This window comes from Corvus brachyrhynchos, unplaced genomic scaffold, assembly GCF_000691975.1.
Source record: "Corvus brachyrhynchos isolate BGI_N302 unplaced genomic scaffold, ASM69197v1 scaffold400, whole genome shotgun sequence".
Taxonomy (NCBI): domain Eukaryota; kingdom Metazoa; phylum Chordata; class Aves; order Passeriformes; family Corvidae; genus Corvus; species Corvus brachyrhynchos.
Genome location: NW_008235789.1, coordinates 163348 through 178446, shown reverse-complemented (window position 1 = coordinate 178446; position 15099 = coordinate 163348). Strand labels below are relative to the sequence as shown.

General features: G+C 44.0%; 2 pseudogenes; one reads left to right on the top strand and one right to left on the bottom strand.

Moving 5' to 3' along the window:
- The window catches only part of LOC108444940, a 14441-nt pseudogene extending 12086 nt beyond the window's left edge, over positions 1-2355 (top strand).
- A 10579-nt stretch (positions 2356-12934) lies between these two features.
- Positions 12935-15099, bottom strand: part of LOC108444939 — a 10469-nt pseudogene continuing 8304 nt past the window's right edge.

The following is a 15099-nucleotide window of genomic DNA, read 5'->3' as shown; positions in this document are numbered from 1 at the left end:
CCCTTGATTTCAAAATATAATAACTTAGAGGGAAAAGGGGTTATATCTGCCACTTCAAGGGGGGCTTCTGCCTTCCTTAACAGACACCTGTCTTTCAAAACTGAGACAGAGATATAAAGTTCATGCAGTGTAACCCCTCAAGCTTGTTTTAGGGCTGTGAGACAGTCCACGTTGCCATTGATATGGCTTCCTAGGACATCAGGTAGGGGAGAAAACTCAGGAGGTTAGTCAGGACATCTATGGTATGGGGTATCAGGACGAAGATTTACAAAATATAGTGCAAAATGTGAGTGCAAACAGCATAACAACTTAGGGGATCAACATCAAAATCCAGTGCAAAGGGCTCAAATGGAGGAATAAAATCAGGATCTTTTTCCAGGAGGCAGTTTTGACCTCCTTGACCTTTGTGGAAGTAACATAGGGTTTTACCCACTTGCTGGGGATCCACCTCAATCCCTGAGGGGTGGATACACTGGTGTATCCACATCCCCAAGTTATAAGTTGGTACGGTTCCTGGATCTTTTGAGTCTCTGGGTCCTGGATCAGGACCTCTGGATTTTCTTTCAGCTTCTGTGAAATGTGAATGGGCAACCTCTCAAAGAGCAGGGAAACTGGAAGAAGAGCGCGAAGGGGAAGCCCGTGCAGACACAAGCACTTCCCCAGGGGGCACGCCCTGTACAAGCCCATGTGACCGACTCATCAGGAGGACGAGAGGATCAGCTGGCATGGATGTTTCCACCTCCGACACAGTAACTTTAAACTCGCTGCAAGTACATAAAGTTCCCCTAGATGCACAGGGACCTATAGGGCAGGGACTAAGCGCGTTATTAATAGGGAGGTCGAGTGCAACATTACAAGGTATTTTTGTACATCCAGGGGTTATTGATGCTGATTACACAGGACAAATATATGCTATGGTGTCAACACCTACTCCTCCTGTTACTATACCGGCTCAGACTCATATTGCTGAACTTGTACTTTTTGTGTCCCAAAACCAGACTCCAGACCTCGAGGGCACCAGGGCTTTGGATCAACAGGACCACCTCAAGTGTATTGGACTCAAAACATATCGGACCAGACACCACAAATGGTTTGCACTTTGACAATGCAAGGTATCACTCCATCACATATAAGAATCAAGGGACTAATAGACATGGGAGCAGATGTTACTATCATAGCTACTACTGTGTGGCCACTCTTGTGGCCTACAACGCCAGTGGGGTCTGCCATTGCTGGCCTCGGTGGCGTTACACAAAGCTGCCTGAGTAGCAACCCTGTATTAGTCAGGAATCCAGAAGGACAAACGGCCACAGTCCATCCCTACGTCACTGTGGCACCTCTCAATCTGTGGGGATGAGATGTTCTCACAGCCTGGGGGGTGAGAGTGGGGACAAATTTTGATTGGAGCCACTGTGCAGAAGGGTGCAAAACACCCTACGCTACCTTTACAGTGGCTCACTGAACAGCCTATCTGGATAGAGCAGTGGCCCCTGACAAAAGAGCAATTAGCCGCCCTTCACGAATTGGTTCAAGAGCAATTACAGCAGGGACACATTGAACCATCTACTAGTCCTTGGAATACACCCGTATTTGCGATCAAAAAGAAATCAAGGAAATGGAGGCTGCTCTATGACTTATACCGAATTAATGCAGTAATAGTGAGCATGGGTGCTTTGCAGCCTGGAATCCAATTCCCCACAATGATACCTGCTGAATGGGATATATTGATTGTTGATTTAAAAGATTGCTTTTTTACCATTCCATTGCATCCAAAAAATGTTTCAAAATTTGCGTTTACAGTGCCATCTGTCAATCATGCTGAGCCTGTGAAACGATATCAATGGAAAGTGTTGCTGCAAAGTATGAAAGATAGCCCACCGTTTGTCAATGGTATGTTGCGCAGGCCTTATCAACAATTAGGGAACAATTCCCTGCAGCCTATTGCTATTATTATATGAATGATATACTGGTAGCGACTCCCATGGAAAAGACCTGTTACAGATTCAGCCATATTTGCTTAGAGCACTGCAAGATTATGGCTTGCAGGTAGCTCCGGAAAAGATACAACGACAACCCCCATGGAAGTATCTGGGAGTGAAAATACTTGAACGAACAGTACGGCCACAAAATGTTCAATTTGAAAATTTGATTCGGACCTTAAATGATGCACAGAAACTTTTGGGAACCATAAATTGGTTGCGACCCTCTCTGGGTCTGACCATTGCTCAATTATCCTCGTTGTTCAATATTCTTAAAGGTGACCCAGACCTGACCTCACCAACGGAACTGACCCCTGAGGCGGAACAAGCGCTAAAACAGGTAGAACGGGATATTGCAAACTGTCAGGTTCACTGAGTGGACCTTACTGTTGATATCGTTGTGTTTATTGTTACCCCAGACTTCCACCCTACAGGCATCATTGGACAATAGAATGATCAATGGCCTGACCCTTTGCATATTTTGGAATGGGTCTTTTTGCCTCACAGACCTAAGAAAACGGCGCCTACGCTGTTTGAACTGATTGCCCAACTGATTATCAAATGTCGGCAAAGATGCCAAGATGCCTGCAGTTGATGGCCAAAGATCCTGCAAAGATTATACTTCCCATTCAACAAGAATATTTTGAATGGTGTTTTGCGAACAGTGCTCCCTTAAAAGGTGCAGTGCAAAACTTTTTAGGACAAATTGCTTATCATCTGCCCAGCCACAAATTGTTGCAATTGGCAAAGTCAACCAGCTTGTCTTTGCGGCCAAAGAATAGTCGTGTGCCATTGCAAGGACTCATGGTTTTTACTGATGGATCAGGGAAAACGGGAAAGGCCATTGTCACCTGGAGGGATGAATCTGGGTGGCAGATGCTGAAAGGCCATGAGTCAGGCTCTGCCCAGCTTATTGAATTAAGAGCTGCGGCCATGGCGTTTCAGCACTCTTCTAGTGTACCATTGAATCTGGCTACTGATTCTGCTTATGTTGCAGATATTACACAACACCTTGATTGTTCACTTTTAAAAGAAGTTAATAAAGCTGCCCTTTTTTCATTGTCGAAAACCTTGTGGTGTGCAATTCAGAGCCGAATCCATCCTTATTGCATTTTGCACATAAGGAGCCATACCAATTTGCCAGGATTCATAGTGGAAGGGAATGCCAGAGCTGACAAATTAGCCAATCCCGCATGGATGGCGCCTCAACCTTACAAGATAGCACAGGCCAAAGCCTCACGACTTCTTCCACCAGAGTTTGCGTACTTTGCAGAAGCAATTTTTGCTAATGCCTACTGAGGCTTGTGACATTGTTAGTTCTTGCTCTGATTGTCAGGGGTTCGCCACACCTTTACCAGCAGGCGCTAACCCTAGAGGCCTACAAGCTTTGCAAATTTGGCAGACAGATGTTACCTATATTGCTGAATTTGGCCGTCTCAAGTATGTGCATGTTTCTATTGATACCTTCTCCTCTGCTATGTGGGCATCTGCTCATGCAGGAGAGAAGAGTCGTGATGCTATTGCCCATTGGCGGCTGGCTTTCGCTGTTTTAGGCATGCCTTCCTCTTTGAAAACTGATAGTGGCCCTGCCGACATCTCACAGAAGACGCGGCAGTTTTTGCAACTGTGGAGTGTGACACACAAGCTTGGTATTCCACATTCTCCCACTGGTCAAGCTATTATCAAATATGCTCACGGTTATCTGAAATGTGTTTTGGAAAAACAAAAAGGGGGAATGACTGGAGAAACCCCACAGAGCCGGCTGGCAAAAGCCTTATACACAATTAATCATCTAACAGTGCCACCAAATTCTAATAATCCTGTGCTTTTGAATCATTTCCTTTCGTTGCAGTCTATGAGTGAAACAGACCTACCCTGAGAGAAGGTATGGATATGAGACTTAATCACTAACAAGTGGGAAGGCCCATGGGACCTCATCACTTGGGGGCGCAGGTATGCTTGTGTTTCCACAGATACCGCTGTGTGGTGGATACCTGCAAGGTGCGTTTGTCCTGATTTGAGGCATCGGCAACATCAACAATCATCATGAAACCAACAAGCAACCTTCAGAAGATGATGACGGTGTGGACCATTTGTTGGATGGTCCTGCTTTGGACTAAGACAGAGCAAGGATTTGTCATGTTACCGCCGATGCCTGAAAGGAACGTGTTGGTAACCCTTGCACAAGCCTTGAACCAATCATCTTTTTGTGTGTCTCTTGCAACACCACAATCACCTTTTCACACTTTTGGTTGTAGTATCAGTGGAGCCATCTCTAATAGTTCAAGAGGCCCATGGCTGTGCTCCCAAAACTGCTTGTAGCAGTAACCTGGAAAAGTGCCTTCATGAAATTGACATATGGGATCACAGACTCCCTGTTGCCCTTGAGCCACAAGAAATAGATATTCTGGGGTCAATAAGGACACCAGCGTGTATCTTTTTTAATTACACACGAACTTGGTGCTGGGATGACCCATGTTGTCCGGGTACTCAAGACGTGTCACCCGCAAACCCCACATTTTGAAATGCTTCAGCTTGGTGCAATTGGACGGTTTAGAATCATAATGATGTTACATACTACCAAGCTGCTTCAGGCAACTCTCCATGCAAATTACCTCGAGGAATATTCCTCATTTGTGGAGATCGTGTAAGGCCTGCATTACCCTTAGGCCGTCTTACTATGCTTGCCCCTGTTCCAGTTTGGGCAAATTTAGAAATATATATATATATCCTCTGAGAGAAGGCACAACCACCCCTCCCCCACCAGGTTCGGGAAAAAATAAATTTTCCTCGAAGGAAAGTGAAGAAGATAAAACTATTTATTTAACAAACACATGGGAAGGAAAATAATGTTAGATGGTAAAATCTTTCGCGGTAGAGGAAAAAACCTGGGAAAGTGTTCTAGTCCTCCCTTTGGTCTCCTCGGAGCTGGGGCTTGGGCCGGGGCCAGGCCCTCTGTGCCCGGTGGAAAGTCCTCCCGATGTGCTCTGATGTTGCAGCAATCAAGCAGTCCAGTAGAAAAGGGGAAAAAATCCGGAATTCCAGAGAAGGAAATCCAAAGTCCAACTCTCAGTCTCTCTCCCGAGAACAAGAAGAAGAAAAACTGGCCAAAAACTGACTGGAAAAAAAACAAGCCGGGTGCTTCCTCCCTCCCCTGCCCCAGCTAGGGGGAAAAAAAACCTGCTATCTTTTTGTAACCTTGAACGAGCTGCAAACTGCTTTGAGAAAGTTTTGCTCAGTTTTTTCCTTCCCCCTTTCAGGCTCAGTTTAGAGGCATAGAAAGGCACAAAAATTAATTTCTGGGCATAGGCAGCGATATGGGATACACATCATAAGGTCACCCCAAGACACCCCAAATTTAACTATGCTTTTAAATCACATGCACACAACCTGTGACAAACAGTCCTTGCATTCCTTTGCAAGAGACTACGATGACACTCTTGATTTTTGGAATTTAGAAAAACGTGTTTTACCTTCTCTTTTTGTCCCAGGAGTAGTGACTGGGAAAGCATTTGGATTGTTAAATAAGTCAGGTTGATGGCTTGCTAAAAAGACTAATGCCACTTCACTTGGTCTATCAGGATTATTAACTGATGTTGATTCTCTTAGACATGCCACCCTGCAAAATCGAGCAGCCATTGACTTTTTGCTGCTGGCACATGGGCATGGTTGTGAAGACTTTGATGACATGTGCTGTATGAATCTTTCTGACCACTCCAAATCAGTGTTTGCTAATATCAAAGACTTATAAATAAGTATCTCAAAATTAAGGGAAGAGGATGAATCTGATTGGTTCAATGCTTTGTTTGGTAATTGGCAACTTACTAAATGGGTTAAGTACCTTATGAAAATTGGATGTTTAATTGTAATTGTTATCCTTTTTATTTTATTCCTTGTGCCATGTTTATTGTCCTTTCTGCAAAGGGCCCAGCAGAGGACCATAAACGTTGCATTTATAGTTGAAAAACAAAAAGGGGGAACTGTGGAGACCAACAGCTGGACTGAAAGTCTCACAGATATTGATTTGGACACAATCACTGCGTACCCTTGAGAATTTGGTTTGTGCCCATGAGAATTCTAGCATCAACAGAAGCAAGAAACCAAAACAACAGAAGAAGAATGCACAGCTGTTTGTGGGAGGCTGTTTATGGGTTTAGAATGGGTGTTAGTTATAAGTGACCAATAATTTGTAATGTAGTAACCTTAGTAGCCAATGGACACGTAGCATGAGTGCCAAGAAAGTGTATAAAAGAGGCTTTGTAGAATAAAAGATGCTTTTAGCCTGGAGCAGTTGGTGCGTGTCTGTATGTGTCGTGATCGCCTCAGCAGCGACAACCCATGACTGCACATGCTGTGCTTGTTGAACTTTTATAGACGGTCTCACTCCCTCCAGACATGAAATGTTGTGGGATTCTATTTGGAGGAGACACCCCTGAAAAGGTAAGGGAAGCAGCAACCACAGTGTGGCAAGCACTTCAGGAAGTAGAAGTTGAGATTCCACCTGAGAAATGTCAAGGACCGTATAAAGTTTTCGGATACTTGGTGGATAGCAGGCAGTGTGGAAATTCCTCCAGACATCATAAGGAAAATAGAACAGCTGCAGATGCCCCAATCTAGGGAAGAATTACAACAATTAATGGGAACTTTAGGATATTGGAGAAACCATGTACCTGGATTTTCTATCATTGCTTGCTGTCCTGGGTACAGAGAAAAGGGGATGAAATTTTCAGCGTTGTTTATTATAATACCATTCACATCAGCCATGGGCGTGGTTTTGGTAGAGAAAATGTCATGCCCAGAACCAAAAGGGGACTCATTTTGTCTGGCTCACTGAAGTGAAGGGATCATCAGACCCTGTCACTGTACGATCCACAGGTCTTTTCCCATTTTACAAACCCTCCAGGATGCTTAGGCAGGACAAGGGGGCTGAGAAGAGGTGGTGGGGCCTCTCCCAAGCTGAACAGTGCTAAAGTGACAGCTCCAGAACTGCAGCTGGGACGGGCGGGGGCCGGGGGTGCAAGTTTTGGTTCCTGGTGGGACCTTTTTCCTCCCCCCCGCAACGGGGCAGTGACCTGAAACAGCGGCACTGACACCCCAGTCCAGCCGAGCCAAAAAGGAGTCCAGCAGGTGGCAGGAGGAGGCAGTAAATGGCAGGACCAACCTCACACACACACACCACCGCTGCCACAGAGAGGGAACAGGGAAACTGACACTGCAAGCCTGGAGTTGCCCCGGCAAGGCCAGCACACCCCATCCATCACCAGAATCACTTCATAAGCAAATGCTTTCCCTTTTTTTTTTTTGTTCCAGGGGGAAAAGTTGAGCTGGGAAAGCCTCTCTGCCATCTTTTTCCTCTGGGCTATGTGGGCTGCCCAGGCGGCTGCTATATTTTCTTTGTTCCTGGGGCTCCACATGACTCAGCACCTTTGGATCTAGTGGCTATTGCTGTTTTCTTTTAGTAAACTTAGTTTTTCACATATATCTTTTCGCATTTGTCTCTCCTTATTGGTAGAGGGGGAGAGGTTAAAACTGAGGCAAGGTAACTAATTTTGGAATCTTAAACTAAGACACTCGCCCACTGTATTCACTTTTACAACAGGGAAAACAGTGGGAGTGGAACCCAGAACATGAAAAGGCAGTCAAAACTCTAATACAGGAATTAAAGATCGCAGGATGGAGTTTTGCTGAATGTGGTACTTATTGTAATCTGTTCCAAACTGGCCCTGATGAACCAAAGAGATTTTTGCTATTCAGCTCAACTTCTGAGGCATTCTGAGAGGGAAAATGGACCTTTGTAATTAGCCCAAGCTGTTAACTTGAGCCACTAAGGGGTAACCTGTCTGGACAAACCCCACCGAGACCTGTATTGTTTTCTCTTCCCATGAATGATACCAAGAATGATGCCAGCACACCCTCACTTAAGATGAAGCTATAACCATCAAAGGATGGCTTATCCTTCTTGCAGGAGCAATCATTGCCAGCAGGAACCAAATTTGGTTCACACATCAGCAGTCCTAACTCACAGAGTGGAGATCCTCACTTTTTATTTATGTAAATTAATACTGTAACTATAATACATTCTGTACCATACACACTTCTCAGTTGTGGGTGCAATTTACTATGGCAGAAATCATAAAGGAAGGACATGAGGGCAATTTGCCCACTGAAATTCAAAAGGTAACCTGGGATAATGCAACTAAATTGTAAAGTGAATTCTACTCTTGGTGGTAACCAGTTAATTTCACTTATGACCCCACCAACAGTAAAGCCACAGTTTTTGTTTTAACAATACACAATGCTTTGGCATATCCCACATACCCAATCATTGTGTTAGGATTAAATCCCAACCAAGCTGTACTCTGTCCCCTGGAGCATAGAGTATGGACCCAATGGGATAGAAATAAATGGCAAACTATTGATGTCAATGCATGCGTTGTACAGGAACAACAAGGATTCATTCGTGACAGTAACACCATCAGAGTTCAAGACATTTGTCTTGACATGGAATAACGTTTGTAATTTTGAGATACATCCTGATGAAACCCCCAAAACCATACTTGTACATATTGGAAAAGGATGTGCTTGTATGAGAACCCCTTAAGATTCTGTATTTGTAGATAATCACATTGTAGATACAAGAAATCACTCTAATATTTGTGTCGGTGACTTTGTTGACATTATCGGATGTGATTTCAGTTACTCAGCTCCTGTTACATCTTATCAATTGATAGCCCTATTGGAATGAATCTCACCTTGATAAGAAAGCTGCTATTGAAGCAAGCTCAGCAAAATGGACAAAAGGCTTCAATTACTGCTCATCATGATGTGGAAGAAATATATTGTGTGCTAGAACAAGTGAAGGAAGACAGACACCACTGATGATGGGACACCTTCTTTGAATGGTCACATACTGCTACAGGACTTCTAATAAGAATGTTTTATCCTCTGGTTGTCCTCCTAATATCAACCATAATATGTTTTGCTCTAGTAATGATGAATGTAAAACCTTGGAATATGATGAAGCAATTAACCTACTTGTTATCTCTATGTAACATGAAATCAATTGATATACCATGCAATATGTATATGCAGGATGTTTTATGCAACATACATGATTGGTGTCCCAAATTCATGTTGAGTTTGTGTAGCTTGAGTTGACTATAGTCACCAGGTGGGTAATGTGGGGAGAAGACCAAAAAACAAAATTCAGCAAGGGGTGCATTTAGCAGGGGGGATGGTTCCGAGCGCAGGGGAGCCGGCCGAAGTCACGATACAAACACTGATACAATTTGAGCATCATTCTCCCTTTATTGTTTACTTTCACTCACTTCTATCTACTTTACAAAGATTCACGCCCTATTCCCACGGGACAGCCTCTAAGCAGCGGGGGAGCCGACCAGAATAAAGTTTTTCAAGGCCTGCCGGCAGCCGGGTGTCTTTCAAGCCTGTCTGCAGCCTGAGGCCCCTTCAGGGGTTCTTCCCTAGCAACCCTGGGGTGCCCAGACTGCCCAGACTGTCCTGGGGTATCATATGCCCCTGTTCCACGAGGAATCCCTCTACAGGTGCATGTTTTGGCTATAACTTACCAGGGGCAAACTGTCTGCAGACCTTACAAGCAGGAACATTGAGGGAGCTTGGTGTACTGAGAGGCACGAAACAAAGGATGGAGCAACATGGAGATGTTGCCTAAAATCAGAAGAAAAACTTTCCAAACAATATTAAAATGATAACATAAATAGCAGTCTTTTAATTAAAGTTTTCAAGTGCACAAAATATAGCTATGCACACATGCGGGATCGGATTTTCACAATTTTTATAAGTTTAACTAATTAGTATATCTAACAAATACATCCAATAGGAGGCTAGTTGTCCTGGTAACCCACCCTTGGACCTGCCCCATTGGAGTCCCTCCAAGGGGTTCTTAGCCGTTGTAGTGGTTTGGTCCAAAATACTCATTACTGTTTATCTTCTGTGAGATAAGAATTAGGAGAAACACAAAGCAGGCACCAAACTTGAAAGAATATAAAGAAGTTTATTAACAGACCTAAAAGAAGGAAAAAAAAAAATTATACCACCTTCAGAACTCTCCTCCTCCCCCCACCTTCCTCCCTTCTCCTACTGACAATGTAAAAAGACAACCCTTAAGATGTTCAGTCTGTTTACCACTTCCATAATAACCTTGTTCAGTCCATTTAGAAAGAGAAGTCTCTTCTTGCTCATGCTATGAAAACATTATCACAACGAGACAGCCGCCCACTTCCAAATATTGTGCAGTCCATTTAGGAAGAGGAGTCTCTCTGCCTGCGTGTGAGTCCTTTCCCCCGACTTGCAGCTTTTCCCGCAACTGCTTTCGAGGGTCCACTCTTGAAGTTTTTTGGGGTACAATTTTAAGGTTGAGCCGTTCAGAAACAAAAACAGAGGCCCTTCTCCTTCCCTGGGAGCAAAGGGTCTTCATCATCTTCATCGTTAGGACTATCTCTGGGAGCATCTCTAGGGACTGAGGTTTTCTCCTTTCCCGTTTGGAGCAAAAGTCCTCATCTGGTTCATCTCTACGGACTGAGGTTTTCTCCTTTCCCATTTGGAGCAAAAGTCCTCATCAGGTTCATCTCTAGGGACTGAGGTTTTCTCCTTTCCCGTTTGGAGCAAAAGTCCTCATCTGGTTCATCTCTAGGGACTGAGGTTTTCTCCTTTCCCGTTTGGAGCAAAAGTCCTCATCTGGTTCATCTCTAGGGACTGAGGTTTTCTCCTTTCCCGTTTGGAGCAAAAGTCCTCATCTGGTTCATCTCTAGGGACTGAGGTTTTCTCCTTTCCCGTTTGGAGCAAAAGTCCTCATCTGGTTCATCTCTAGGGACTGAGGTTTTCTCCTTTCCCATTTGGAGCAAAAGTCCTCATCTGGTTCATCTCTAGGGACTGAGGTTTTCTCCTTTCCCGTTTGGAGCAAAAGTCCTCATCTGGTTCATCTCCCCCTGTCCAAACTTCTCATTCACAACTTTAAGTGGCTTAAAGAATTGTCCATATTCAAACTGGCCAGCTGATAGGTTCTATCAGGTCCCAGAGGAAACTGTAAGCACCCCTTAGCAAGGATATCCCTTCTGGGACTATGCTTGCTAACCTATGACAGCCCTATATCTTGTTATGTCTCCCAAGTGCTGATACAAAACAGGATGTCCTTGTTAGAAATTCTTTTCTTGAAAATAAGACTAAATAGAATTTCAGGAGTGTGACATAATGTGTGAGAAAGGGGAACTACTGTTCTAAAATGTAAGAAAGTGATAGAAACTATACAGCTATATATTTAAAACCTACAAAGCTACAAATATATGAAAAAGCTAAAAATCTTTCGGCATCAATGGTGTGTTGAAATCAATGCAGCTGATGGGATCTAAGACAAAGGAGTGATCCAGACAGTAGCTGAAAGCTGAACTTTGCTTCATTAACTCCTAAATACATATTACTTTTCATGCCCCCACATATGCTAATGACTAAAGTCACCCAAACTCCACCTAAACATGAAACGTCATCAAGTGTAACTTTACCTTTCCCCTCCATCCAATAAAACAGCATAAATATGTCTTAAGTGGGGAGGGAGGTGAGAGGAAATTCCACCTGTGTATCCTGGGACAGTTGATGGGTTGTACCCATCTCCTCTCCCATAGGGACGCCTATTGGGTAAGACTAGAACACTTGGCTATACTGAGTGCTTCTTCAGGAAATTCAGAAAGCAAGCTTGTGTTTGTGATCTTACCTTTAGTGCTATATAGTCACCTTACAATCCAATGTATTCCTTGCCAGCTGTATTATTCATATTTTAGGTGTTCACATGTGCTTCTGCAGACAGTGTATTTATCACTGGCAATCCAATAAGAACCTGCATTTCTGTTGCTCAATAAACAACACTATTTTGCATCTGGCTTATTGAACACAACTGAACTTCTAGTCTGGCTGTGAGAGTTCATTGGGCGCGACCAGACTTAGTGTCTCTCACTGTGAATCCATAATCATGGTAGTTCTTATTGAACATGACTGGATTAATAGTGCCACATTGGTTCTGCATTTCTGTTGCTTAGTGTTTAATTGGTCATCACTTAGAATCTAAGCCCAGCTGCCCCCAGCCACTACACATGCTGAACCCTTGATTCCTGGGAAGTGGATGAATATCGCTTGCTGATGGGAAGGAGAGAATAACATCTTTTGTTCTTTTCTTTGGTTGCATGCACAGGATCTTTGGTTTTGCTTTATTCAACTCCCTTTATCTTGACCCGTGAGGTTTTTTCCATCCTATTTTCTCCCCTCTTTGTCCTGCTGAGGAGAGGAGTAATAGAGCAGCTTGGTGAACAACTGGCATCCAGCCAAAGTCAACCTACCACAAGCATCTCTGGTTTTATGCTTCAGGAAAAAAAATCAGGAAGCTGGGAAGTGCTTTAAGTTCCACTACTGCCTGCTTGTAGTATTATTTAATATGTATAACCATAATAAGGTACAGAAAATTTAAAAAAAGGAAAAAAATTAATTTATCTGCTTTATAGGGAGAGTCAGAGGCTGAGGGGGTGTCTCCCTCTGTGCCAGTGACCAGCTGGAGTGCATGGAGCTCTGCCAGCTGGGATTAAACCATGACACTGGGGATGGATGAGGAGCTGACTGAGAGTTTATGGGTCAGGATTAAAGGGAGGGCAGGGACAGGGGATGTTATAGTGGGGGTCCACTACAGGCAACCTGACCAGGAAGACCAAGTGGATGAGGCCCTGTAATGACAGACAGGAGCAGCCTCATGTTCACAAGCCTTGGTCCTCATGGGGGACTTCAACCACCCTGACATCTGCTGAAGGGACAGTACAGCAGGGCATAAGGAATCCAGGAGGTTCCTGGAATGTGTTGGTGATAACTTCCTCTGCCAAGTGATAGAGTCAACGAGGAGAAGTGCTATTCAGGACCTTGTTCTCGCCAACAAAGATGGGCTAGTGGGGAATGTGAAGCTCAAGGGCAGCCTTGGCTGCAGTGACCATGAAATGGTGGAGTTCAAGCTCCTTGGGGCAGCAAGGAAGGTGCACAGGAAGCTCACTGCTCTGGACTTCAGGAGAGCAGACTTCGGTCTCTTCAGGGGTCTGCTTGGTAGAGTGCTGTGGGATAAAGCCCTAGAGGGAAAAGGGGCTCAAGAAAGCTGGTTAATATTCAAGGATCGCCTCTTCCAAGCTCAGGAGTGATGCATCCCAATAAAGAGGAAATCAGGCAAAAATGCCATAAGACATCTGCATGGATGAACAAAGAGCTCCTGGACAAACTCAAACACAGAAAGGAAGCCTGCAGAGGGTAGAAGCAGGAACAGGTAGCCTGGGAGGAAGACGGAGAGATTGTCTGAGCAGCCAGGGATCAGGTTAGGAGAGACAAAGCCCTGAGAGAATTAAACATGGCCAGGGACATCAAGGGCAACAAGAAAATCTTCTATAGGTATATGGTTGTTTTCCAAATGTCTGCCAGCAGTTGTATGCAACTGCATGGAATGAAATTAGAAGTTCTACAGGGATTAAGAGGCTAATCATCAAATAATATGACACAAACTGATCTCTTCCATGAAAGGTCAGTGGAACCCATCTATTTTGTATTAAAAGTGAAATAGCTGACTGTAGAGAAATGTTCTTATTGTAGCTATTTGATTGGTATCCTCCTAGCTGGAGACTGGGACCCAGGAAGAAGGATATAAATGGATCAGGTTTGGACTGGCTGTGTGGCTGGTGCCATGTTCAAGGTTCTGAGTTCTATGATCTTGGATGCACCTTTAAAAGACAGGGCATATTGACACTTGATGAGGCACACATGACCAGGTGGGAAAAGAGTGTTCTGGAAGCTGGCTGGCTGGACTTATTAACAGAGCTTTAAACTAGATTCAGCGGGGGAAGGGGATGTACTTCTGAGTGTCAGAGAACCAGGAAACACCAACATTTTAGGAAGCAGGAGGGAAATACCTGTAAATTGCCCCAAAGGACTTTTTTGCCTCAGTTTTCACCTGCAAGTGCTCCAGCCACACTGCCCAAGTTGCAGAAGGTGAAAGCAGGGACTTGGAAAATGAAGAACTGCCCATTGTGGAAAATCAGGTTTTAGACCATGTAAGGAACCTGAAAAGTCCATGGGACCTGATTAGATGCATCCACAGGTCCTGAGGGAACTTGTGCAGAAACTGGCTAAGAATATCCATCATATTTGGGAAATCATGGTACTCTGGTCAAGTTCCCACTTGCTGGAAAAAGGAAAATATAACCCCCATTTTTAAAAGGGAATATAAGGAAGACGCAGGGAACTACAGACCAGTCACTCACCTCGGTGCCGGGCAAGATTGTGGAGCAGATCCTCCTGGAGACTATAAGGCACATGGAAAATAATGAGGTTATTGTTGATAGCCAACAAAGCTTCACTAAGGGAAAATCATGCCTGACAAATTTGGTGGCCTTCTACAATGGGGTTACTGCAGTGGTGGATGGGGGAAGGGTGACTATTACTGCAGGCCTGGGCCCTAGGGTATATCACCATGTCCCTCAGCCATAGGGAGGAGGAGGAGAGAAGATCCAGCAGGCAGGAATTGTGCAGCAAGATTGATTTCTTTAATTATTTTACAAACTCTTTTATAGACTTTTTTCTTCATAGTCTAATTGGACAAGATTCAGCCACCCCTTGGGGGTGATTGGCTAAAATCCTAAAACATCCATTGTCAAAATATTTTCTACTATACCATAAACAAGACTTTTCAAGGTTGCAGGTGGCTTGGTTGTTTACATACTCTGCTACCTCTTCTGTAAGAGAGAAAAATCTCTCACGGACTTAGAAAATAGCAAGAAAATCCTTGCAAGCAGCATTTTTGTATATACAATTCCCCTTTTTTGTTTGATAAGATAACAACTCTACTATTAATCCTAAATAGAAATTTACATCAGTTATTAATTCTACATATAGCCTTAAGGCTTTAACTATCTGACTCCATAACAAGAAATTTAAAGTTCAGTCTCTGCTTGTGGAAGGACCATCCCAGTCTCTGCTTGTAGAAGGACCATCTGCCTGATGGTTGACATCTTGGTCATCATCAGAAGAGTCATTAGGCTGATGATCTACATTCTGGTTGCCATTTGGATGG